This window comes from Miniopterus schreibersii (assembly GCF_964146895.1).
Source record: "Miniopterus schreibersii genome assembly, chromosome: 9".
Taxonomy (NCBI): domain Eukaryota; kingdom Metazoa; phylum Chordata; class Mammalia; order Chiroptera; family Miniopteridae; genus Miniopterus; species Miniopterus schreibersii.
The window spans coordinates 8,650,709-8,675,244 of NC_138118.1; the positions used below are offsets into that span (position 1 = coordinate 8,650,709).

Genomic DNA, 24,536 nt, shown 5'->3' on the forward strand with positions numbered 1-24,536 from the left:
AATGCGGCCGGACAGCTTTCGGTGCCACCTTCCAGGAGAGAGCGGCAGTTGGAGGGGTGCGTGTGGCTGTCAAAACACTGGAGTTACTGGGCTGTTCCAGCAGTTTATGGGGACAGAGGGATAACACCGCGCAAGTCGGAGCTGGCTTCGGAAAGCCTGGACATACGGCCGGAATCCCTGATCAGCCAGCTAATTAGGTCAAAAGTTCAGTTAGTTCAGAAAAATTAATGAGTCAAACTGGATGTTTAGCATCATGCAGAGATCAGCCAAATCTTAATTTAGGAGCAAGGAAAATATAGGGCATATCACTGCAGCTGGGCTTCGTAGCAGACTGGAACTTAAAAACCAAGCCCACTGCTGGAAGCGTCACTCGCTTGTTGGAGAGACGGAACGTCTGCTAGTGCCTTAGACCTCCCCCCCCTTCCCCCCTTCTCCCCTTCCCCCTCCCCCCCCCCCCCCCCCCCCCCCCCGGCAGTCCGGTGAGGAACACTTCGAACAAGAATTTTCCACGGAGCACTCAACTAACTATTCAGGGGAAGGCCGGCCCAGCTTAGGGGTGGTTCGTGTTATCCCGAGCAATGGGCCTCCTTTTATTTTATTTTTATTTAATTTTTAATTTTTATTATTATTATTATTATTTTAAATGTATCTTTATTGATTTCAGAGAGAGGAAAGGAGAGGGAGAGAGAGAGATAGAAACATCAATGATGAGAGAGTCATTGATCGAGCCCACAACCCCGGGCATGTGCCCTGACCGGGAATCAAACCCCGATCGCCTGGATCCTAGGTCGACACTCAACCGCTGAGCCACACCCGGCCGGGCTGGGCCTCCTTTTAAGGTGGCCACAGGGAGAACCAAGCCAGGGTGGGAAAGCAAGGAGGGTTCTGCTCCCAGCCCTCCCTCCCGAAGTTTCCACCGTACGGCTGCATTGTCCAGTTTCCATGAATCCCCAGGACGTCACATTTCAGTCCATGTTCAAGTGGAATTGCAAACCGCAATCAAGAGCCACGTGCGAATTACATGGATCGGTCGCACCCACATTCCCCCCATTAGCGTGTGTAGCAAAGGTTGGCAGCCCAGGGTGCGACAGTCATCCTTTCAAACGGACGATGATATTTTAAATAGCTCCCCTCTCACCTAAGAGGCAAGACCGAAGGGCACATACCAGTCCACGTAGTACTTCCCTCAGCATCTCAAACCTGGTTTCTAGGTTCATGTCTGCATCCGTTTTTGTGAGTCATTTTCTCAATGTAATCTCTAATGGGTAGAAGGAAATGTGTCATCTTGGGCCACGTAATTACATCTTAATTTTGTAATTAGATGTCTTGATTGTCTAATTAAAGGACAAGAAGTCTGTGCCTAATTACACTGCTAATTATTATGCAAGTCCATGTCCTAATTATGTAACTCCACTTATGAAAATGCTGCTTGTGTGTCCCTGCACAAAATTCAGACATTTTCAAATATACGGCATCAGCAGAGAGTGTTCTAGACACAGCAGCAAACTTCACTCTGCAGCCTTGACCCAAGTATAGACTTTTTTTTTTTAATTTATCTTTATTGATTTCAGAGAGAGGAAAGGAGAGAGAGAGATAGAAACATCAATGATGAGAGAGTCATTGATCGGCTGCCTCCTGCATGCCCCCAACTGGGGATAGAGCCCTCAACCCGGGCATGTGCCCTGATCTGGAATCGAATCCCGATCGCCTGGATCCTAGGTCGATGCTCAACCGCTGAGCCACCCCTGGCCGGGCCCAAGTATGGACCTTCAGTGCCTTCAGCTAGCAATTGCCAAATGCTGCCATCAGTAACTCAAGTCGTTGCACCAAAATCAGCAGGGAGAGGTCACTGCTGCCAGAGCTCCGAGCAAAGTTGCAAAGTGGGTTCCATTTGTCTCCTTCCCACTCCCTTCTCTGTACCCTTTTTTCATATTTCCTGGTGCCAGGGTCCCCTCTGTCTCTCTCAACAGGCTTTTAACCAGGAATCTATGGGCCCCAGGAGTTAGAGGTTGAATTGTGTCACTCCAAAAAAGATAAGTTGAAGTCCTCACTCCTGGTATCTCAGAATATGATCTTATTTGGAGAGAGGGTGTTGCAAATTTAGTGAGTTAAAATGAGGTCATGTGGAAGCAGAGTGGACCCCTAGTCCGTTTCGACTGCTGTCCTAATAAGAGGACGCCACGTGAATGGAGACACGGGGTGAATGCCATGTGATGACAAGGGCAGAGACTGCAGTTATGCAGCCACAGGCCAGGGAAAGCCAAGGATCATCAGCAAACCACGAGAAGCCAGGAAGAGGATTCTCCCCTGCGGGTTCCAGAGGGAGCGCGGCCTGTACCCACCTTGGTTTCGGACTTCCAGCTTTCAGAGCTGTGAGATCACAAACTCTGGTGTTAAGCCCAGTTTGTGGTACTTTGTTGTGGCAGCCCTAGAAAACTGCGAGACTGGGAATACCCATGAATGCGTTTTAGAGAGTGAATGAAAAAAGAATAAAAAATATTTCCTCTGGATACTTTAAAAGTTGTCATCGTGAGCCCGGCCAGTGTGGCTCAGTGGTTGAGTGTCGACCCATGAACCAGGAGGTCATGGTTCTGTTCTTGGTCAGGGCACATGCCTGGGTTGCAGGCTTGATCCACAGCAGGAGGCCGCCGATCAGTGACTCTCTTTCATCACTGATGTTTCTACCTCTCTCTCCCTCTCCCTTCCTCTCTCTGAAGTCAATTAAAACATATTAAGCTCTAGCTGGTTTTGCTCAGTGGTTAGCGCATCGGCCCACAGACTGAAGGGTCCCAGGTTTGATTCTGGCCAAGGGCACGTACCTGGGTTGCAAGTCTCGATCCCTGGCCTGGGTTGGGTTGTGTGCTGGAGGCAACCAATCAATGTGTCTCTCTCACATGGATGTTTCTCTCTCTCTCTCTCTCTCTCTCTCCTTCCCTTCCAAAATTTTGCTTCCTCGTGGTTACCCTACACTCACAACATGCACAGCCATCAAAGACTTGGCCAGCAATTTCATTACAAAATTGAGGCCGTATTGGAAGCTTCATTAGAAATGAGGCCTTAAATGGTCCTTTCGAAAGGTTTTATGACACGGGAGTAGAATATGAGGTTTGCTAGATCTCCAGAAGAAATGCTTTACAGAAATTTGGGCAAAAAAATCTAGAACAATCGAGGAGAAAGCTTACTCTCATTTTATTGTAATTCTTTCTAATTTTTACCTTCTGAGTATTCTTATATGTTTGAGGTGATATTTTCCATTTCTATTTCTCTATATTTCTACTTTTTCACTTAACATAAGGAAAAATCTCCATATTATTAATCCTTTATAAATATTATTTTTATGGCAGTATAATACTCCTCTTGTGGACATATAATTTACTGAACTATTTTTATTGTTTAATATTTGGGGCGTCTTCAGTTTTTTGCTAAGTTGTTATGCTTCTACAACGAACATCTCTGGGTATGAAATTTTTCTAACACTTCACACATAAAGCTTTTCCAGACCTGAAGTTTGTGAGTCGCTGATGTTAAATGTTGGTACACAGGCCAAAGCGCTTTCCAGAAAGCCTGTCCCAGTCAGTCTCACTGTCGTTGTATCCATTTCACCAAACACTCTCACAGAGTTTTTTTCTAATTTTTTAGACACATCAGTATATCTGGATGTCTGAATTTCTCTCATTACTAGAGAGAGAGAATGTTTTTTTGCCACCTCTTTCTCTCCAATTTCAAAAATATTCCCCAACTTTGAAATTTTTCTTTTTCCCCTCATTTCCACTAGAGTTTATGTAGGTGTCAGGCAGGATTATGCTACACCAATTGGTTAAAGGATCGGTTGGAAAATGAGCAGTTATTGGGGGGGGGGGGTGACTGCAAGCTGACTCCAAGCACGTATTTGGGCAGGGAGAGGAACCAAGCAGATGAAATCTGAACAGTTTTCATTTAGAAAATAACAATAGTCTTATTTGCTAACTTTAAATTCCATTTCCTTCTCCTTTCTTGCCCCATTTCCCCCCCTACACACACACAACTACAACTAGAGCAACTGTAAGTATAGAAATTGCTTCAACCGTGCATCAAGGCAAGAGTTCCTTGGAAATACAGTTTCTACGTGAGGTCATCTCAGTTCTCCTTTTAGCGCCTCACTTATGTGTTAGCATCCCTCAGGGTCATCTTCAGGGCCTCTCTTGTTACCCATCCCCTCAAGCCCTTGCTCTCATTTACCGTCAAGGCTGGAAACCATCGGGTGGGTTGGTACTGCTCGTGAGTAGAAACACTAACTGTTTTTTATGTCAATCTTGTAATCAATGATCCTTCTAAACTTTCTTATTGGTTTACAAGTGGAATCGCTTTGATTTCTTACGCTGACAATTATATGTTATGCAGATAATATCAGTTTGTTCTCTTTCTAATCCTTTGTCTCGCTTTTCATTTTCCTTTCTTATTCCTTTGGCTGGAACCTCTAGTACAGTTTCTAAAAGAAACAGTAAAAGAGAAAATCCTTTTCACATTCACTCTATGGGAATGCATCTAATGTTTCAAAATTAAGTGTGAGATGTTACTGTAGATTTTTGATAGATATTCTTTATTGGATTAAGGATATTTCCTTCTATTCCTAGTTTGTTTAGAAACGTTTTTCTCGATTAGCCTTGCAAAGTTTTGTCTATTTTATTAGTCTTTTCAAAGCACCAAATTTTGCTTTTATTGCTCATGTCTAATATGTTGCTTTCCGTTGCTTTCTGTTCATATTTTTATTATCACCTTCCTTCTGTTTTCTTTGAGTCTACGCTCTGTTTTTTGTTTCTTTTTCTTTCACCTTCTTAAAAATTTAGCTCACCTATTTTTAATATTATTTTATTTTTAATGAATGCATTTAAGACTAAAATCTCCCTCTAAGTATGTTTTAGCTGCATCTCACACATTTTGAAACACAGTAGTTTTAGTGTCTGTTGTAGTCCTCTAGGAAACTTCTGAATATAAAATGTGCTAAACTAAAGAGTTTATTCCATAACATCTCACAGTGGTGACACATGATATTTTTGTATCATGATGAACTCATGGATTTAAATATTTTTGACATGTTTTGATCCATTGCAATTATTATTTTATTTATCAAATTATCCCATCTTTGTCTGGTTGAGTGCATATAAGTTTGCTCCTGAGTACTTTTGACAGAACATCTTCCTTACTTTCTTAAATGACAAGATGTTCCAGGTTTATATTGCGTAGTTCTTTTTTCTTAAAAAAAAAAAAAGTCTTTATTGATTTCAGGGAGAGGAAGGGAGAAGGAGAGAGAGATAGAAACATCAATGATGAGAGAGTCATTGATCGGCTGCCTCCTGCATGCCCCCGACTGGGGATCGAGCCCGCAACCCGGGCATGTGCCCTGACCGGGAATTGAACCTCAATCTCCTGGATCATGGGTCAATGCTCAACCGCTGAGCTACGCATCTTGCACATTTCTTGTCCCAAACCTGGACCAGCAATTTTCCCAAGGAGCTCTGTTTCCTTTTAGGGGAAAATGGCATCTAGGGTCCATAAAAAGAGGAAGACTTTTCACTGTATTTCTTGGTGCTACTTCATGATACCACGTTTGGTCTTCAACCATGTGGATGCCTGTCCAAAAACTTAAATAGATTTTGAAACTTGTTAATTGACTGCACTGTAAGTAGAATTATTCTAAATGTATAGTGGTACCTTACATAAAAGATTAGTATGGTCAATCCTACCAAAAAAGTGAAGGAATTCTTTTAAGTAAACTAATCTTTCCCACTGTATTAGTTTCCTATTGCTGTTGTAACAAATAACCACAAACTTAGTGGCTTAAAGCAACACAGTTTATAGTCTTATGATTCTGGAGGCCAGAAGTTCAAAATCAGTCTTGCTAGCCTTAAGTTGAGATATCAGGTAGGGATGGATTCTTCTGAAGGATCCAGGGAATTATTGACTCTTTATTTCCATTGGGCATGGCCACATCTCTCTAATCTCTGCTTCCAGTGATCACACCGCCTCTGTGACCACCTCCTCCTGAGTTCCTCTTATAAAGACCCTCGTGATTTAGGCCCCACCCAGGTAATCCAGGACACTTTCCCTATCTCAGGATCCTCGATTCCTATCCTTAAAGTCCCTTTTGCCATAGAAAGTTACATTCTACAGGTTCTAGGGATTAGGACATGGACATCTTTGGGCCACTGTTTAGCTACCACACCAGCTTATATTGTGTGTAGCCCTGATTTTATTCTGGAGTTCTGGAGTGTGCTTGTAAAGGAGAAGACTCTGGGGTTGGGACTGTGAGATTGTCAGAGCTTCCTGTTTAGGGAGAACCGGATGTCACAGCTGCTGGACGATGGGAAGGAGGCAAGCCCAGAGCTCCAATGACACTTAGCCTTTGCCTCAGGCACCACTGACTCAGGCTTTGGCGGCCCTACTATCTAAACGGGCAACTGATAAGTATTTTAAAGAAAATGCTACAATTAAAAAATAATGTCATCCAGTTGATGGTCATTACAGTGCAGAGAGTAAATTATTCCATTTTTATCCCAACTTTTCAGGGCAGGGGATCCAGTTAGGTCAATAAATCTCAATTGGTGTTAAGACGTTAATCTTCTAAATTCAGTCATTTGTATAGCGTCTTTAGAGTTTTTGCCATATCTGCAAATTGCCTGTGCTATTTTACTTCCAATTTTCTTTGAATAAATTTAATTTATTATAAAAGGAAACTTTATATCATGACCACAAATGAAAACCATTTCCATAAATAAAAACTATGGTAAAAATAAACACTTCACAATGGAAAATTTCAAAAGTCCGTGAACCCCCTAAAATGATCTCACCTGTTGCAAGTGGTCCATAGACCAAGGATGGTCCAAGCAGGCCGCATCTTAAATGTGCTCGGTCTTGGTCTCCCTGGCTTGGCTGATAGTTTAGCACCTTGGCCAGAGAATGCAGAAGGAATCTCATTCCTTTTCCAGCACACATGGAGAATTAGACAAATGAATCTATCACCTTGTATTTCCTTTCTCAGAACTAAAGAGAGCTGGTCTGCATTGGACACTGGACTTATTCCAAACTATGATAGTTTACCCTCATGAAAGGGAGAAGTCCTGATGGTGAACTCCTTTACCATTGTTAGGGCTCATGTTAATACTACAAATGAAGAGAACCATGGGGACAATGCATCTCCTATGTGCCAGGCACAGTGCTGGGCATCAGGGATGCTGCAGGGACATGGCATAAACCTAGTGGACCAGACAGACATTCAACAACCAATGACAAGCAGTTAACTCAGCATTTACATTATGATCCTTGCGGCTAAGGAGCATCATGTGTCAGAGGACTATCCACTTGAAATGCAGGTACACTTTGTATTTTGATCACTTAAGAGCACTTCTGTCCAACGATTGGATAGGATTTGTAGAACCCAAAAAAAATGGAAAGTGGTCTTTATGCATATTATTTCTCCCCAAGGCCAGTTTTCAAAAAAAATAGCCCCCCCCCCCCAAAGAGGATCATTCTGCAGAAAACCATTAAACTGAGGACAGAGGGGTTGGAACTGGCGTGATGAGCGTGGCCACGTCACCCCAGCTGCCTGAAGGTCTGGAGGAGGCCTGAAAAGGCTGGTGGTCCAAGAGGCACTCGGGGGGGGGGGGGGGGGGCCTATTTGTGTGGGAGGGAACACCCTCCCTGCCTTAAGCCGAGCGTGCTTTCCAATGCCCTTCCCACCCCCAGAAACCAACTAATACCTTCTAGGACTGTGAGCCCCAAAAGGCGGGCATTGGAGTGGTGGGTAAGGAGGGAGGGGACTCTCCGGGGGCCCAGAGCCAGGCCCCGCCTCAGCCTTGGTTCTCCAGTTCTCTGCCACAAGGGGCGTGGTTCGTCCCGCAGGATGCTGGGGGCGTGCCTATCGGTTTTGGGGCAGAGCGAGTTAGAGAGGGACAGAGGTAGGGCAAAGAGTAGTTTCACAATATCAATGTGCATGCAACAGATCCTTCTATTTTAAAAGCTAGAACAAAGCAACTGAATTATGTCATAAAACCGGTTATGTGGCTGATATTTATGAAACACTCCAGGATTTTTTTTTTTTTTAAAGTATTTGACTGAATTTAACTAGGCTAAGCTCCCCTATCCTTTCCCACACTGGAAAAACCAGTGACATATATAAATGCAGCCAAAAACCTGCCCCCAAAACCTCTCTTCTAGGACAGGGGAGGGGTGGTAATGCCTTAGCGCACTTAAAAATACATACACAATAAACATTTTAAAATAGAAGATATTTAAATATATTATAATATATTTTAATTTATACATTTAAATACAAATATATTTAACCGTCATTTCATATGTTTATATATTTAAAAATGAAAAGCGGCCTCTTGGATCTGGGCCTTGAATTCCTTCCGAGTCAGGGGATTTAAGCCGAGACGTGGCATCCTCCAAAGCCCCTGCCTCGGCCTGCTTGTCCCAGGAGCTGGAGAACTTGGCTCTCCAGAGGGAAAAAACGAGCCAAAGAATTTCTTACAAGCTCCTTTCAAGAAAGAATTTTGCTTCTGCGGCTTCATCTCTTTTGTGTTCCCCCAACGCTGAGTTCTACAGCCCTGCCCACGAGAATGGAGTTGTCACCAGAGAGCCACCAGGCAGCCTCTGGGTTGTAGAGACACAGTCACCCAAGATGCATTCTTGCGGAGGGTGGAAAATAACTAGGTTGCCCCCCATCAACAGAAGCATCATCATGAGACCCTTGAAAGGGCCCTGGCTCCTCCTAGACAGGTAAGGGTCCAGGGCAGAGCGCAAGTTCATTTCCGTCCCTCCGTCTGCCAATTAGTAGACTGGGCCTCACGATAATTGTGCTCTCAAGGTAATGGCTTGTTTAAGTAATTGATGGTGTTTGTCCTCACTGGGGAATCTTAGCACATCAAAAGATGTTGAGAAAGCCAAAATTCACCTCGAGTCTGAATTAATCACTTTGTCAAGCACAACAAAGCCTGGCTGGCTTTGCTAATAATCCCAAATGAGGTAGCAGCCCTCAGTTAAATAAGCAAACTGTGGTGCCTTTAATTAATGTCTCCATGAGCTCGGGCTTGCCTTTTCCCCTGCTTTATTTTTACGAGAATGCGGGGGAAATGCGTGCACAGCAGGTATTTTCCAAGCTTCACGAGTGCAGGGAAGTGAGACCCTGCTGCACTGAAGTTCATAGAAAAGAATCTGGGGGCTTTAGTTGACCACAAGGTCAGTGTGTGTGGTTGTGCCTGGGTCAGAGGAAGTGAGTCCCCAAGGATGCCTCCAAATGCTGCCTGCCTGCAGTCTCAGCACTTCCCCTGCCCCAGACTTGGCCACTGGGAAGCCACTGCCACCTCCCCCTTCCCCGAGCACAGCCACCTCAGCCTTTGTGGGTTGCACCTCAGATCTCCATCGCCCTCCTCAGTGAGGCTCCCTTCACCAGGCAGCTCAAGCTTCCCAACTTCCCAACAGGTCCTCAATCCCCTTTACCTCCTCCCTCTACTCCCCCCTACGTCCCAGAGCCCCAGGCCAGCCTGGCCTTTGCCTGGCACCCAGTTCCTCTCCAGGCCCTACCAAGGTCATGGGGGCCAAGTCAGAGGCTGTGGGATCTTGTGGATCCAGATGGGAGATTGGTCTGATCCCAGCTGCACTGCCACCTTTGAAAGGACTTTGACACCCCTAAGGCCACTTGGAAGCCAGCCGATGAAGGGATGGGGTCTGGAAGCCACTCAGTTTGGTTCAGTGATACTTACAGAGTATGGATACCATACAAAGGGTGAGTGAGACACATCCCGACCCCCAGAGAGTGTATCCTATGGAAAACAAATAGGGAAACAGGCGATTTCCCTTGGACCTGGGGAGGCCCTGACAATACCTTCCATATTCTTATTTTACATAGTAACCCCCATGGCTTCTAAACTGGTCTCCAGTTAGAAACCTCAGCGCTATCTTTTACTCTTTCCGTTGATCCTTGCCTGCAATCAATCCCCAAGGATGTCAATTCTGCTTTCAAAACATCTCGAGTGGGTTCTGTCCTTCCTTGTAACTGGCACCACCCTGTCTCAATAACATCCTGAACTGGCCTCCAACCCCCAGTTTCTCCCCTCACCCGTCAACCTGCCGTCCACACTACTGCCCACGAATCTTGCTAACAGGCACATCTGACCATGTGGTGGCCACTTTAGTAGCCTTCACTGGCTCCCTGACACTTTTAGACCAAACAGTAAACTCCTTTATTTGGCCCATAGGGCCTTTGACGATCTGGCCCCAGCCTGACTCCAAGTGGTCTCTGTCCCTGTCTTTAGACTCCAGCGACCTTGCCGGACTTGGACGTTTATAGCGATACCAGCTTGTGTCACCCTCCCAGGCTTTTAATCCATGCTCTTCTCCAGGGCCAGGACTAAGAAGAGGCAAGTGAGACATCGAGGGTGCAAAATTTATTTCAGGAAGCACTCACTCTCGGGGATGTGCAAGTGCCTACCCTGCTCCTGTATGACCCTGAGCGTAAGTGCCTCCTTAAATCTTACACCCCAGATGGCCGCTTGCCTCACCCGTCCCAGTACACTCTGTTCCCTGCCTGGTGTGTCCACCCTCTTTCTCCACCTGGCAAGTTCCAAGTATTCTTCAGATTTCCCCAGGGGCCCACCCAGACTGTCCCAAGCACACGGAGACATTTCCTTGGCCGGTTCCCTAATGCAGAGGGACTGCCAACAGAGAATGGGAGAAGTTGGAGTGTTATTTCTAGGCCTATAATCCTGCTTAATTTCATTATTTACTGGACCTGGTTCTGTTTCCATCCTGTGGGCTTAGTCATCGGTAGCTAATCCTTTTGTTTTCATGAAGTTCTTAAAGAACCCTTAAGACATTGTTGTGAAAGAGATATCTGCCTTGGGGGAACCCCAGTGACAGTTTGAGGGCACAGTGCCTGGCACAGAGTGGGCACCAAACTGTTAGCTATGATCGCGCCTCTGTGTCCTTCGTAACAATAGCGAACAGTTACTGAATGTTTTCTGGGGGCCAGGGGCTGCTCTAAGTGCTTCCCCCATGTTAACTCGTTTATTCCGCTCCACACTCTGTGTTGGCAGGGGCTGCTATGATCATCTTCATTTTGCAGAGGGAAAAACAGAGGCTCAGAGAGATTAAGTAACTCACCCAAGGTCACACAGCGAGTAGGTAGCAGAACTGACGTTTGAACCCAGGCTGCCTGGTGCTGGGGTCTGCTCTGAGCTAGCAGCCTGAACTGCGTCTCATTTTACATTTGCGGAGCACAAGGAGCCTAGAACCAAACCTGTCTGCAAGACAGGAGGCGCCGAGAGCCCTGCTTTGCTCACTTCTGTGGGTGACGACTCAGGACCCCGTGAAAAGGCAGATGCCATTCATGGGACTCTGGGATCACATCAGTTGATCAGATTAGCCAGTGAGTCAGCAGGACCCCGAGACTTGAAACAAGGACAGTAAACTTAAAGTGAAGACCTGGCCTGTGTAGAGAATAGAGGGGCTGTTTCTTTGAGTTACTATATCTCTCAGAGGCAAAGGTTGGCACTCAGGGGCACTGGGGACTTGTAGTGGGCACAGAGGATGATTCCAAGTTCCTTTGTATCTAGCCTAGTAGGCATTCAAAAAATATTTGTCGATTGGATTTGTCATGTCTTCATAAATGCAGCCAGTGTCTCCATCTTCTATTGCGCTGTGACCTGCCCAGTAGCCTGGGACAGGCCTGGGAAACCCAGTCCTGTCTCCCAGCCTGGCAGATGACTTAAAGAGCTTAGGCAATCAAAATGACAAGGGATTATCGTGAGTGTTTCAAAATATTTCTAACCCTATTGCATCTTTTCTTGTTGCTATAATCCTGAAATCTTCACGTTGACCTGATTCTTGCCAAGTTCACTCATGGGCCTTTGATCTGGTCTTAGCTACAGTGATAGACTATAGGTCCAACTGGAAGTGGCATAAAACAAGATCAAAGGGCAATAGCTCCCGTCTAAGATCACCTCGTCTTGGTTCCCTTTGCTCACTGACGTGGTTGGTTCTGACTCTCTTCCCCCTGGGCTCTGGACAGGGTGCACAGACCCATGGAACCTGCGCAACCTCCCATCTGGATTTGGCCTGACCCATCTGGATTTGGCCTCTTGCCTGCCTCCTGAGCCATATAATCCCTTGTATGATTACTGTCCCTTGTCCTAGTCCTGGCTCATCCTGGCCACTCCTCTCTCATCACCTGCAATAGTTATCTATTGCTGTGCAACAAAATACTCTAAAACCGAAGTGGCTTAAAACAACAAACAGCCCAGCCGGTGTGGCTCAATGGACTGAACATTGTCTCATGCACCAAGAAATTCACTGGTTTGATTTCTGGTCAGGACAGTTGCCCGGGTTGCGGGCTCGATCCCCAGTAGGGGGTTTGCAGAAGGCAGCCGATCGATGTTTCTCTCTCATTGATATTTCTCTCTCTCTCTCTTCCTCTTCCTTACTCTCTCCCTAAAAAATCAATAAAAATATAGTTTTTAAAAAAACATTTATTATTGCACACAGTTTCCAAGGGTCAGGAATCTGGGAAGAGATTAGCTGGGTGGTTTGGACTCAGGGTCTCCCATGAGGTTACAGTCAAGCTGCCAGCTGGGGCTGCAATGATCTAAGACTTGTCAGAGCCCGAGAGTCGGCTTCCATGCCCACTTATGTAAGTGTTAGCGGGCTTCACTCCACGAGCCTCTCTGCAGGGCTACTCAGCAGGCCAGGTGGCTTCCCCTTAAGCAAGCAATCCAAGGGACAGGCTCCAAGATTAGCTTATAAGAGCCTCGGTTGTTTATAGCCTAACCTTGGAAGTGATACTTGCTCACCTCTGCTGTATTCTATTGGTCACATGACTGGTCCTGGTACAGTGGGAGGGGGGACTATGCAAGGATGTGAATACGAGGAGACAGGGATCATTTAGGAGGCATCTTGGAGGCTGGTTGCCACATCACCTGTGCCCAGTGTGAACAAATTTAACTCAAGTCCATCTTTCTTCCAGAGTTTCACCTTGGGTTTTTCAAGCTGGTTCCTAAGCCTTATAAGTCTGGAAGCTGCTTTCCTCCTATGATGAGGTATTGAAACAGGATGTAGTTGTACCACTTTTCATTCCATAAAGACGGACTCAGTGCCTGCTCGGTGCCAGGCACTGCGCCAGATGCCATCATATATCACCAGAGAACAGATAGGATCTACTGGCTTTACTGGAAAAGTGAAATCCAGGAAACTTCTGACTTGGGTGAAAAATGAATTTAAAGCCTTCAGGAAACCATATGGCTAATAATAGCTAACATATAACTAAGCACTGGCTTCGGGTCAGGCATGGTACCAACACATTATAAATATTGTGGTTTCTAATCTCCTTCAATATCCCTGTTATGCCTGTTATATAGAAGGGGAAACTGAGACTTAGAGACCAGCCCCAGGGACTGGCCCGCTGCTCAGTGGCCGGGCTGCAACCCAGGCCTGGGCTGCCTGACCGAAGGGCCTGAGCCTCTGATGGGTCTGTCCTGGCTCAGCAAGGCCCATGAAGGGAAGGGGACCGCAGTCGTCTCCTAGGGCTGCTGTAACAAAGTGGGGGCTTACAACAACAGAAGTTGATTCTCTCACAGTTCTGGAGGCCTGAAGTCTAAAATCAGGGTGTTGGCAGGGCCATGCTCTTTCTCTGGGGCTCTAGCGGAGGATCCTTCCGTGCTCTTCCTAGCTCCTGCTGGTTGCTGACAGTCCTGGTGTACCTGGCTTGCAGCCGCCTCCCTCCAATCTCTGCCTTCATCATCACATAGTGTCCTCCCACATGTCTATGTCTTCAAGTCATCTTTACTGTGTGTCTCTGTGTCCAGGCTTCCCTCTTCTTATAAGGACATTAGTCATGGATCACAGCCCACTCCGATCCAGTATGAGCTCATCTTAACTTGGTTATATCTACAAAGACCCTATTCCCCAATAGGGCACCTTCTGAGGTGCTGAGTGGACATGAATTTTGGGGAACACTTCTCAATCCAGTAAAAATACCATCAGAGCTGTCAGCAGCCCTAAAGAGACTAATCTGCATGGGTGTGTTGGTGGCGAGGGGTCTCCTTGACCCCCTGGAGTCAGAGGAGGTGAGATGGAAAGAAAATAACCCTAATGAAAAATGACACAATTTCAAAAGCATTTGTTTTCCTGGCTTGCTCTCAATGTTGTGCTTTGTTTTTTCTTTTGTCTGTTGGGTGTTTAGGGGCTTTTTTTGCTGTTTAATATTATTATACTAACTAAGCTGTATTCTAGTGGTTTTAGTCAGCACACCCTTTTTATAGGAAAAAGGAAATGAAATTTTGTGGCTGACTTTGGACTGCAAGAGGACTTCCCTGTTCACACTCACCAGCCACTCACTAGAGGACAGGATGCAGGCGCATGCGACGGGGGAGCATGGGAGGGAGATAAAAATCACTTTTTATATTTGGAAGCCCAAGTTAATTTCACCCTGTGTAACAGGCCTTATGGTACTGGGTTTCAGCCTTTCATCTTTCAGCCAGCACCAAGGGGTAACTTCTGGAAAGGCAAGACAAAATCCTAAAACCTAATTTCTCTTCAATAACCCAGCAGGCCTCTGGCACCCATGAGGATATTTATTTATTTATTTATTTAAACATATCTTTATTGATTTCAGAGAGAGGAAGGAAGAGGGAGAGAGAGAGAGAAACATCAGTGATGAGAGAGTCATTGATCAGCTGCCTCCTGCATGCCCCCTGCTGGGGATCGAGCCCAAAACCCCGGCATGTGCCCTGACCGGGAATCAAACCGAGATCTCCTGGATCCTAGGTCGATGCTCAACCACTCAGCCATGCCCAGCTGAGACCCATGAAGATATTTAAAAGAATTCTGGGGCTGTTTATCTTTTCCTCCACAGCCATTTCTTGGCATAGCGGCATCCATAAATTTACTGCCAAGTGTAGAACAGTGAATTTGTCTTAAACCATACAGCTCACAATCTGCAAGGATGCCCCCTGATTGTTGTATTTCAGGATCTGGTGAACACACTACACCTGCATTCAGGCTTTTTCCAGAATCCAAAGATCTATTTCTGGCCTTCTGGGGCTCAGAAATGCCTCCCTTCGCTTCTGCTTTTCCAAACTGCAGTTGGGTCCTTATGTGGCAGCTTCTCCCTTTCCCACCCCATGCCCTGAATCAATATTTGCTTTTCTCAGAGTATATGCCAGCCCCATCATCAGTCAGCCCCTGACCTCTATTGCTTATTCAGCTAGAAATTCTGGGTACATCCCCAGGCTCAGCCCAGGTCCAGACTGAGCCCCGACACTGAGCTTGTGCCCTTGCTTGTAGCATTCCAGCTACTAGTTCTCACTCTACAGTCAAGACCCACCATGACCCACCATGTCAGCATCTCAGCTGGCAAATTCTCCATCAGCGTCTGTACTTTTATCAGAGATTGTTGTGTTTGTTTACCATAAAAATCCAAACGTCCATTAGCTTCAAGCTTTTGTTTGTTTGGTCTTTGTTTTTATTATTGTTTCTTATTTTGTCTCATTCATGGCCTCTTTCTGCTCTGCCAAAGACCAGAACCCCTGTATGTATGTGTGATCTTGGAGCACATGGTAGACTGAATCACTGCTCCCAGCTCTTCACGTCCTCCCTGCATCTACATCACCACCCTTTGTTCTAAGAGTTGGAAGTACCTCCCACTGCAGGGGGGAGAGTCTTCTTCCCCACCCCACCCCCATTAATATTAGGCTTGGGCTTGTGACTTGCCATAAGCAAAGGAATATGGGCAGAAGTGAGATCAACGCATTTTTAGGCTGAGGCCTCAAGAGACATGGCTCATTCCTCTCGCATTTCTTGCATTCCTGTGATATGTCAGAAGTGGAGCTTTCCAGAAGTAGCCTCTTCAGCCTGGGCCCCATTACAAACTCCTGTGGAGCGGATCTGTACCCCACCCACAGCCTGGAACAGAGTTACTCAGAGACTAGGAGAAAAATAAATGTTTGTGAGTGAGTTGGGGTGGTTTGTTATACGGTATTATTGCACCAATAACTGACTAATACAGGTCAACTCCCTTTATTTATTTTTCTGGATTTTCATTTTCTTATCTTTAAAATGAGGCCATTGGCCTGGCTGGGTGTGGCACAGCAGTTGAGTATTGACCTAGGATCCAGGAGATCTTGGTTCGATTCCCAGTCAGGGCACATGCCTGGGTTTTGGGCTCGATCCCCAGCAGGAGGCGTGCAGGAGGCAGCCGATCAATGACGACTCCCTCATCATTGATATTTCTATTTCTCTCTCCCTCTCCCTTCCTCTCTCTGAAATCCATAAAGATATATTTTTTAAAAATAAGTAAATAAAAAATAAAATAAAAGGAGGCCATTGGATAATAATGAAGGTGCTCAACCTTTTTTCTACCTCTACACACCTGACGGCCCTGGAATATATCCAGCAGTAACCCCAGAGTCAAATAGCACAAAGCACTAAAGAAAGAGAAGGATTGGGAAATGAGTTCCATTTAGGAACTAGGGACTTATTGGTGGCCCTGGAGAGAGCCGTTTCAGTGAAGAATGGAGCAAAAACCCCATCGCGTGGTTGAAGGGTAAATGGGAGGCAAGAAAGTGGGGCCCTCTTTTAAGCCATTTGGCTGGGAGGGAAGGGTAAGGGGAGCGATGGCTGGGGAGGAACATACAGTCAGAGAAGAGGTGGTTAGTTGGGAGGCTGGTTGGCTGGCTTACTCGTGTGTTTTTAGATGAGAGGGTTGAACCTGCAAGGAAACCTTAACAGTGTCATAGCTAAGGGATAGTGAAGGTCAGGGCTTAGACGTGAATGTACGGGAAACAAAAGGCCTGGTCTACAAGAGAGTGGAATAAGACTTACCAGGATTTATTTACTGATCTGATATGCATCGTTTATACTTCAAGTTCTCAAACCCAAGGGCAAGGCAAGTGGCAGCCAATGAAACATAGAATTGCGCTTCTACTGCTCAGTGGATAAATGTAAAGTTTGTCATGGGAAAATCTGAAAATTTTCTGGAAAGCAAATTGAGTTTAAAGCTGGATTCATAGAGCACTTTTCAAGAAATAGGTGTTTTTATTGTTAAACACCTACAACTAAGAGATGAACGGTTGCACCAATAGACTAATAATAATATAAGATGATGAAAATTTACTGTTCACAAGGGTGCAGACTCCCTTCAGAGAGCTAGGAAAGGGTAGCTATCTCCACTTTACCATTGGTAACTGAAGCTGACATCTCAGACCTTCTTGAAAGAAAAGCCACACTCTTCTCAACTGTCTTCCTTCCCAGGCACTTTGAAACCAGCTGCTTTCTGGCTTCAGTCCCCACCGCACCATCGGCGACCATCTCCAACATCACCTGAGACTTCTTAGTTGCTAAGTCCAGGAGATATTTTTTTAACTTCATCTTACGTGTTCAAGGTCAAAAGCTACCTAGTAGTATAAGCCCAAGGTCATTCAGATGAGACTGCTCGTTTGAAATACAGCTCTCTTCAATGCATTCCCGGAGATCATGTGAGAATTCTGAACGATGTTAAAAACCTTAAGTTACAAGCACAATCTGCCGCCTGGCATCTGTGCAATCGCTGCTGAACGTGAGCCTGCAGTTACTGGGTCCTACCCGTGCTGCGCGCTGCTCCAGGTCTCCTCTCTGTTTTAATTCATTTAATCCCCCTGACATGCTGCAAGGCCTGTACTACAGCGGTGCCTCGGTTTTCGAACATCTCTGTGGACGAACATTTCAGGGTGTCAACCCCATAAACCCGGGAGGAAATGCTTCGGGTTTCGAACCCGCCTCGGAAGTCGAACATGCCCCGCGGCTCCCGGGAGGGCAAGGTCCCGAGGCCCGGCTGTCGGCTGCGGATCCCTCGGTTTCCGAACGTTTCCGAGCTCGACCGGGCTTCCGGACGGATCCCATTCGGAAACCGAGGCGCTCTGTATTATGATCTCTCTTTTACGGGCGGGGAAACTGAGACACAGAAACCTTGCCAACTTGCTTAGGGTCACCACGCCAGTCAGGATTTCAGTCTGGTTCGAAAGCCCAAGCTCTGGACCGTCGCCGAAGTGGGGAAAGGCAGCCAAGAGGAAAGCATTTCAAAGGCGGTGTTGGCGAGGTAACGTGCGGCCCGAGGGCTTGAGAGTAGTTTGTTTTCCTGAGTGGGGTCAGCAGTCACCTTTGCACGAGGATTTAGTTTAGCAACCTTTCCTTAGTAAATCGTGCAGAGATGAACCTCAACCTGCAGCCCAGCCTATCCTGAATTATAGAGACAAAACTTTTCTTTAAGATCCAGAGGTCAACTCAGTGAAACCTGGTTACATAACCAGGTGGATGGGACCAGATGAGAGAGGGCCTCGTATGCCAGGCCAGGGAAACAGACCTTCTCTACGCAGGAGGACTGCGGTGGGGTTTAACCAACAGAGTGGCAAGCTCCTGGGGTGTAATTCTAGCTGTAGATTTGCGGGCCAAATTTGAAGAGCATGAGACAGGAGGCAGGAAAACCAGTTGGGAGGCTTTTTCTAGCCAAGGATGCTCTTGAAATCCTGAGCTATGGTAGAGGAGAGCAGATAGAGGGGAAGGACCGATTCCAGGGCCACATAGGAAACAGCCTGCCAAGACCGTGGCTCGGTTGACTGTCAGGGTGAGGAAGAGCTGGCCTGGGTGCCAAATGCTGAGGGGCAGGGACTGTCAGTCCTCTCTTATCAGTGAGGAAACGAGTAGAGTAACTTGCCCAAGGCCATCCGGTATAAAAAGTGTATCCACCCACAATGCCGCGTTTCTCCCGAGACCTTCCCAATGACCACTCTCAATCAACCCTTATGTCATGAGATGCTGCTGCAAAGTTTGGTCTCTCTCTTTGTAGAGTTCAAACCCATAAATGTATAACTGATTGCTCTATGGTGCCTGCAGCCTGAGGTCCCACATGTCTATTGATCTGTGGAGGTAGGAAGGGGGCACCTGAGATATTTTCAACATTTCAAAGAGCCTAATGTAAATTGTGCGCTTATTGACAATAAGATTGCGCAGGTTAAGGAAAAATGTCACGCCTCTTTGCTTTGGAGTGGAATTATAACTTGGTACACTAATGCTGGTCATCTCATTGATCCGCTGTTCTCATTGGCACAGCTTCCATCAGCTTGTCTTTGAATAATTAAAATGGGAAAATCAATTAATCATTGCTTAAATATACATTGTTTGGACAACAGAACATGGGGCCTGTGGGGAAATGAGAGACACGGTGGGCGGTGGTGAAGAGCTTAGACAGCATTGCTTTAAACGGTGGGCATTGCTGCTCATAGAACAGTGGAGGAGTGAGGGGCCGTCCTTTGCAGCCTCTCTGCTGGGGTTGAATGCACCCCCCTCCCACCCCGCACTGTGGTCTGGACACCCTGCTCCCACCCCGAGTGCTCTGAGCTTTCCCATACACCACATCTTTCAAATAGCTGTGTCCTGCATTCTGTCCCATCCCCTCCTTTTGCGTCAGAGCCTTTCTCCTCGATTCCTAATGGGACCATCATTTTATCTGTTTGAATTCATGGGGATGTTATCCACTGCACATCAAGGAGGTGGAACCAGCACACAGCCTAGAAAACCTGCAGCATTCAGTGACTGTGTGAACAAAGAAGGAACTGATCTACTCTTTCCGTGAGCCACGTGCGGGGTGTTCTGCCAGGGCCACTAGTGTGCAAGTCGGAGGGAGATTGATCCTGCCCTTCCCTGTGCTCGTGTGCATGCACGCACACACGTGACAGCGATCATTTGGAAGTGGGGCTGCTATCTCCGTTACCTGAGGTATGATTATCATCACGAGCATTTATTGAGCAGCTACTATGCACAAGGTACTCATTGGCTTAAGAGTCAGGCCCTGCCCTCAGGGGCTTATAGTCAGGCTAGGAAGAGAGGACATTTGCAGAAACAATAAAATGCTATACTAAGTGCCAAAATAGCAATAGAGACAGAAAGAGCTACTGGAGTTTGAAGGAGGCAGGGTCATTAAGGGCTGGCCTGGTTAAGAAGACCTTCAAGAAGAGCAACATTTGGGCAAGGTTTGGAAGGATGGATGGGATTGAGTTCAGCAGAGGGGAGGGCATCCAGGCAGCAGGGGCTGTGGTGTACAAAGTGTGCAGAGAAGGGGCGTGTGTGTAGGTAGGAGAGAAAGGCGGGAAGGTTTTAGGCACCTTTCAGCTCCAGTGTGGAGACAGCCACTGGTTTGGGTGCACAGCGCTGGCTCTCCAGGGGTGTCTGGGTGCAGTGCTTGGAAAGCAGGATTTTGGTGAAGCCACTATTTACAGAGGTTGGCCTTGCTTTCACACCTTCTCTGACACCATTTTTCCAGGTACCTTTGAGCAAAAAAATAAAAAATAAAAAAAGCTGTCCTCTTTGGGGGACCATGCTCAAGAATTGCTGTGTGCAGAGGCAAAACCTCAGAAGCACGCCTTTGAGAGGACTTGTGCAGGTTTAGGGTGGCCCTGGATGTGGTGCAGGACCAGGCTCTGCGAGGAGGCCAAGGACAGCTGAGTCGAGGGCTCTCGGGATCTCCTCACTCAGCCAACACGCCTCCCTGCCCATCCCCCAGGAAGTTGTGCAACATCACATATTTCTGGCAAACCAGGAACGAGGCAGCTCTTTATAACTGAAGTTTCAGTCCACAACAGTGTAAGCCCCTGTCCTTCTGTCCCCAAAAGTCTCATCCCCGTGTTTGGCTATACTTTATTTTTGTAGTTAGAAACAAGTTCCTGTCTCACTGCTTAGGTGCCCGAACATGGGCACTTACCCTCAATGACAAATGGCAGCCCGCTAGTTGGTCATTCTGGTATTCGGGGATAGAGGAAGGATTCATCCAACAGCTCTGCCAACAGAACTGTCCTCCCAGGGAAAGTGGCACCGAGAATGTCCCCGGGCGGCTTAATCAGGCACCAACATCAATCTGATGAATGGCTTTGTTTATAGAATGAATGAGGTTCTTCTTTCATCTCTGCCCAGTGAGTACGTGACACCAGAAGCCTGAATTCCCTGCCAGGCTGGAGAACTTATGATCATGAGTATTAAATACTCAGAAACCTAAGCATATACGTTCTTTTTTACAGGCAAAAGGAAAGAAACCATTATTTGTACAGTTGATCCTGGAAAATATATGGAGTTTGTATGATGCTGTCTTTTAAATGCCGTCTTTTAAAGGTTAAGACTATTGTTATTTTTTTTCTTTAAAACAACAACAACAAAAAAACTAAGACGGACTCAAATGCCCAATAAGTGAGGCCCCTCCACAGAATTCCTGGGCTTTTCAGGGCCAATAAAACAATATCTTATTGTGTTATGATCACATTTGCTTTGGGATTAAAAATAGTGCCCCAATCTATCACCTCTTTGCCCAGATTGGGGCTGTTTTTAAAAATCAATCCGTTCTCAACAAAGACGATGATTTGTCGCCTGGAGGGCTGTGAGAAGACGACAGCCAGACACCACGGACCAGTCCCAAAGAAGACAGCTAAGCGCGCGTTTTTCCGCCCCTGTGCAGTGAAGGCTCACCCGCAGGAGAAGCCCCCTGGTCACAGGATCCGCTGGGCTGCGTGAGTTCTGGTGTGTGCTCTAAAATAATCAGTCACGTTACTTTATAGTCACACCTCGTACTCTCGTCCTGGAAAATCAATAAAGCGAGCGGAAGGCTGGGGCTATTGTGCATAACTATTGAAAAGAGAGAAAACAAAAAAGCAATATTCTGTGAAAATGGTCCTTGAGGAAGCACAGACCTCGTTTTCATAAGCAGGCTCAATTTTATCTCGGAGCTCATCACCGAGTTATTAAACCAAAGTGCCCATCATGTCCTAAACAGAAGTAGAAAAAATAGAAACGGAGAGGAGCACGCATCCTTCGTGGGAGGCGCCGGGGCCCTGGAAACTACCCGTGGCCTTTAATGTGCGTTTCTAAAAGGCCCCCGTTATCCACACACTTAATGTTTTGTTCACCAAATGTTACAGACCCTCCGGCTGTGCTGCTTCTCCACCTGAAACCGTCTCCCTCCACTCTCTTCCAAGTCCATTCCTCCCTGTATTTCAAGACCAGCCCAAGACCCGTCTGCTCTCCAAAGCCACCTCTGGCTGGCTGGTGGCAGAGAAAAGCCAAGGGACTGAGACAGGGAGGTGAGACACAAGAGTCACGCACGAAGCGACAGCGAGGCCCCTGAACCCTGCTTTGTGGGCGTATTTCCAGGCTCCTGGGACACTGTGGGTGCCACAGGCAATGCTACGGGGCATGGGAAAGATGGCCAGGCGGAACAGGGCAGACGCTAGCGGGCCGCGGGTGTTTTCTCTGCCTTGCTTCCTCACCAGCAGCACCCAGGCTCAGCACAGGCCTGCCCGCGGGAGAGCGTCAGCAGATGAAACGGGCCTGCGGCCTGGATCTAGAAGGCACTCAGTGGTCATCCACGCCGGCTGCCCACCCCACGCGGGAAGCATTTGGCAGCGTTCCTGATGGACGCCGAGGGGCCCTCCCAGGTCCCAAGGCCATTGCTGGACAGCTGTGGTTGTTCATTTACTTTGATATTGAACGGCAGCCAGCCCCACACACTGGCCCTGCTTTGCCCTCTAGACTCTGTCCCCTCTACATCCTGGAAAACAGCAGCAGCAGCAGCAACCCGGAGCCCGAGAGCGCGCAAAGGGATCGTTTTCCTGCCTTATTCCTCTGTTCAGCAGCCCTTCCGCTTCCACCGGGCTGTGCAGCTGCCTAACTGCTGACACATCCGACCACTTTCCAAGGGGATGTCCCAGGCGGCCCTGATTGCCCTTCTTGCTAAGGCCGTATGCGGCCTCCTTAATTAAATCAGCTTAGAAACACTGAGTTAAATAAAGTTAAACAGCTTTCTTTCCTATAGAACCTTTCCGGGCCTTTGATATGCTGTGAATCCCCAAGAAAGGCCTTATGCTTAATTAGACTTCACTTCCCAAACATTTTTAGGAACAGAACTTGGGAAATGTGATCAAACTGATCTTCACTCTGCAAATACCCACTTCTGTGGCTGGATGTCCCTCCCTCTTCCTCTGATTATACCAAGGACACCTTGGGGGCTCCCTTGCTCTGACAAGCTGCAGATTCTCAGCTGGGTTCTCCTGTTCTATTCCAGTAGGTCCCCCCCCCCCCAGCTTTATTGATACATGACTGACAAATAAAAATTTTATATATTTAAGGTGAACAACTTGGTGTTTTCATATATACATACCTTGTGTAATGATTATCACAATCAAGCTAATTTACATATCCATCCCCTCACATAGTTTCTGTGTGTGTGTGTGTCTGTGTGTATGGTAAGAACACTTAAGGTGTATAAATCTTTGCAAATTTGAAGTATAATATATTACTATTTATCACGCTGTACACTAGATCTCTCGAACTTATTCATCTTATAACTAAAAATTGATACCCTTTGACCAGCATCCCCCCATTTCCCCCACCCTCTAGCCCCTGGCTAGCAGCATTCTGTTCTCTACTTCTATGAGGTTGACTGTTTTAGATGCCACATATAAGTGGTACCATGTAGTATTTGTGTCTGGCTTGTTTCACTTAGCGTAATGTCCTCCAGGTTCGTCCACATTGTTGTAAATGAGAGAATTTCCTTCTTTTTGAAGGCTAAATAATATATCATTGTGTATGTATTTATATTATATAATTATGTGTATTTCTATTATATGAATATTATATAATGTATCTATATTATATATAATATTATATGTATATCAATATATATCACAACTCGATCAGTTCATCTGTTGATGGACACTAGGTTGTTTCCATATCAGCTACTGGGAACATACTGCGGTGAACATGGGAGTGCCGATATCTCTTCAAGATCCTGATTTCTTTTCCTTTGGACATATACTAAGAAGTGGGATTGCTGGATCATATGGTAGCTCTAGTTTTAATTTTTTGAGGACCTTCCATACTGTTTTCCGTAGCGGCTGCACCCATTTACATTCCCACCAGCAGTGCACGAGGATTCCCTTGGTCTTACGCTCTAGGCAACAGTTATTATCTTCTACCTTTTGATGACAGCCATCCAAACAGGCTGGAAGTGATATCTTGTGGTTTTGATTTGCATTTCCCTGATGATTAGTGGTGTTAGCCACCTTTCCATATACCTGTTGGCCACTAGTATGTCTTCTTTGGGAAAATGTCTGTTGAGATCCTTTGCCCATTTTTAAATTTGTTTGTTTGTTTGCTCTTGAGTTGCATGAGTTCCTTCTGTAATTTAGATTTTAACTCCTTATGAGATATATGGTTGGCTACTACTGTCTCCCATTCTGTAGTTTGCCTTTTTATTTTGTTGATTGTTTCCTTTGCTGTGCAGAAGCTCTTTCCTTGGCTGTAGCCCCACTTGTTTTTTTCTGGTGTTGCCTGTGCTGTTCATGTCATATTCAAAAAATGATTGCCAAGACCACTGTCAAGGGGCTTTTCCCCTATGCTTTCCTTCAGGAGTTGTACAGTTTCAGGTCTTACATTTAAGTCTTTAACCCATTGCAAATGCTCTTTCTGCGTCTATTGAGGTGATCATG

At 46.3% G+C, this 24,536-nt stretch overlaps 1 protein-coding gene across 1 annotated transcript in view; it reads right to left on the reverse strand.

Annotated features, from left to right (window-relative positions):
* Positions 1–24,536, reverse strand: part of TBXAS1 (thromboxane A synthase 1) — a 127,374-nt gene that overhangs the window by 98,947 nt on the left and 3,891 nt on the right. The window lies entirely within an intron of this gene.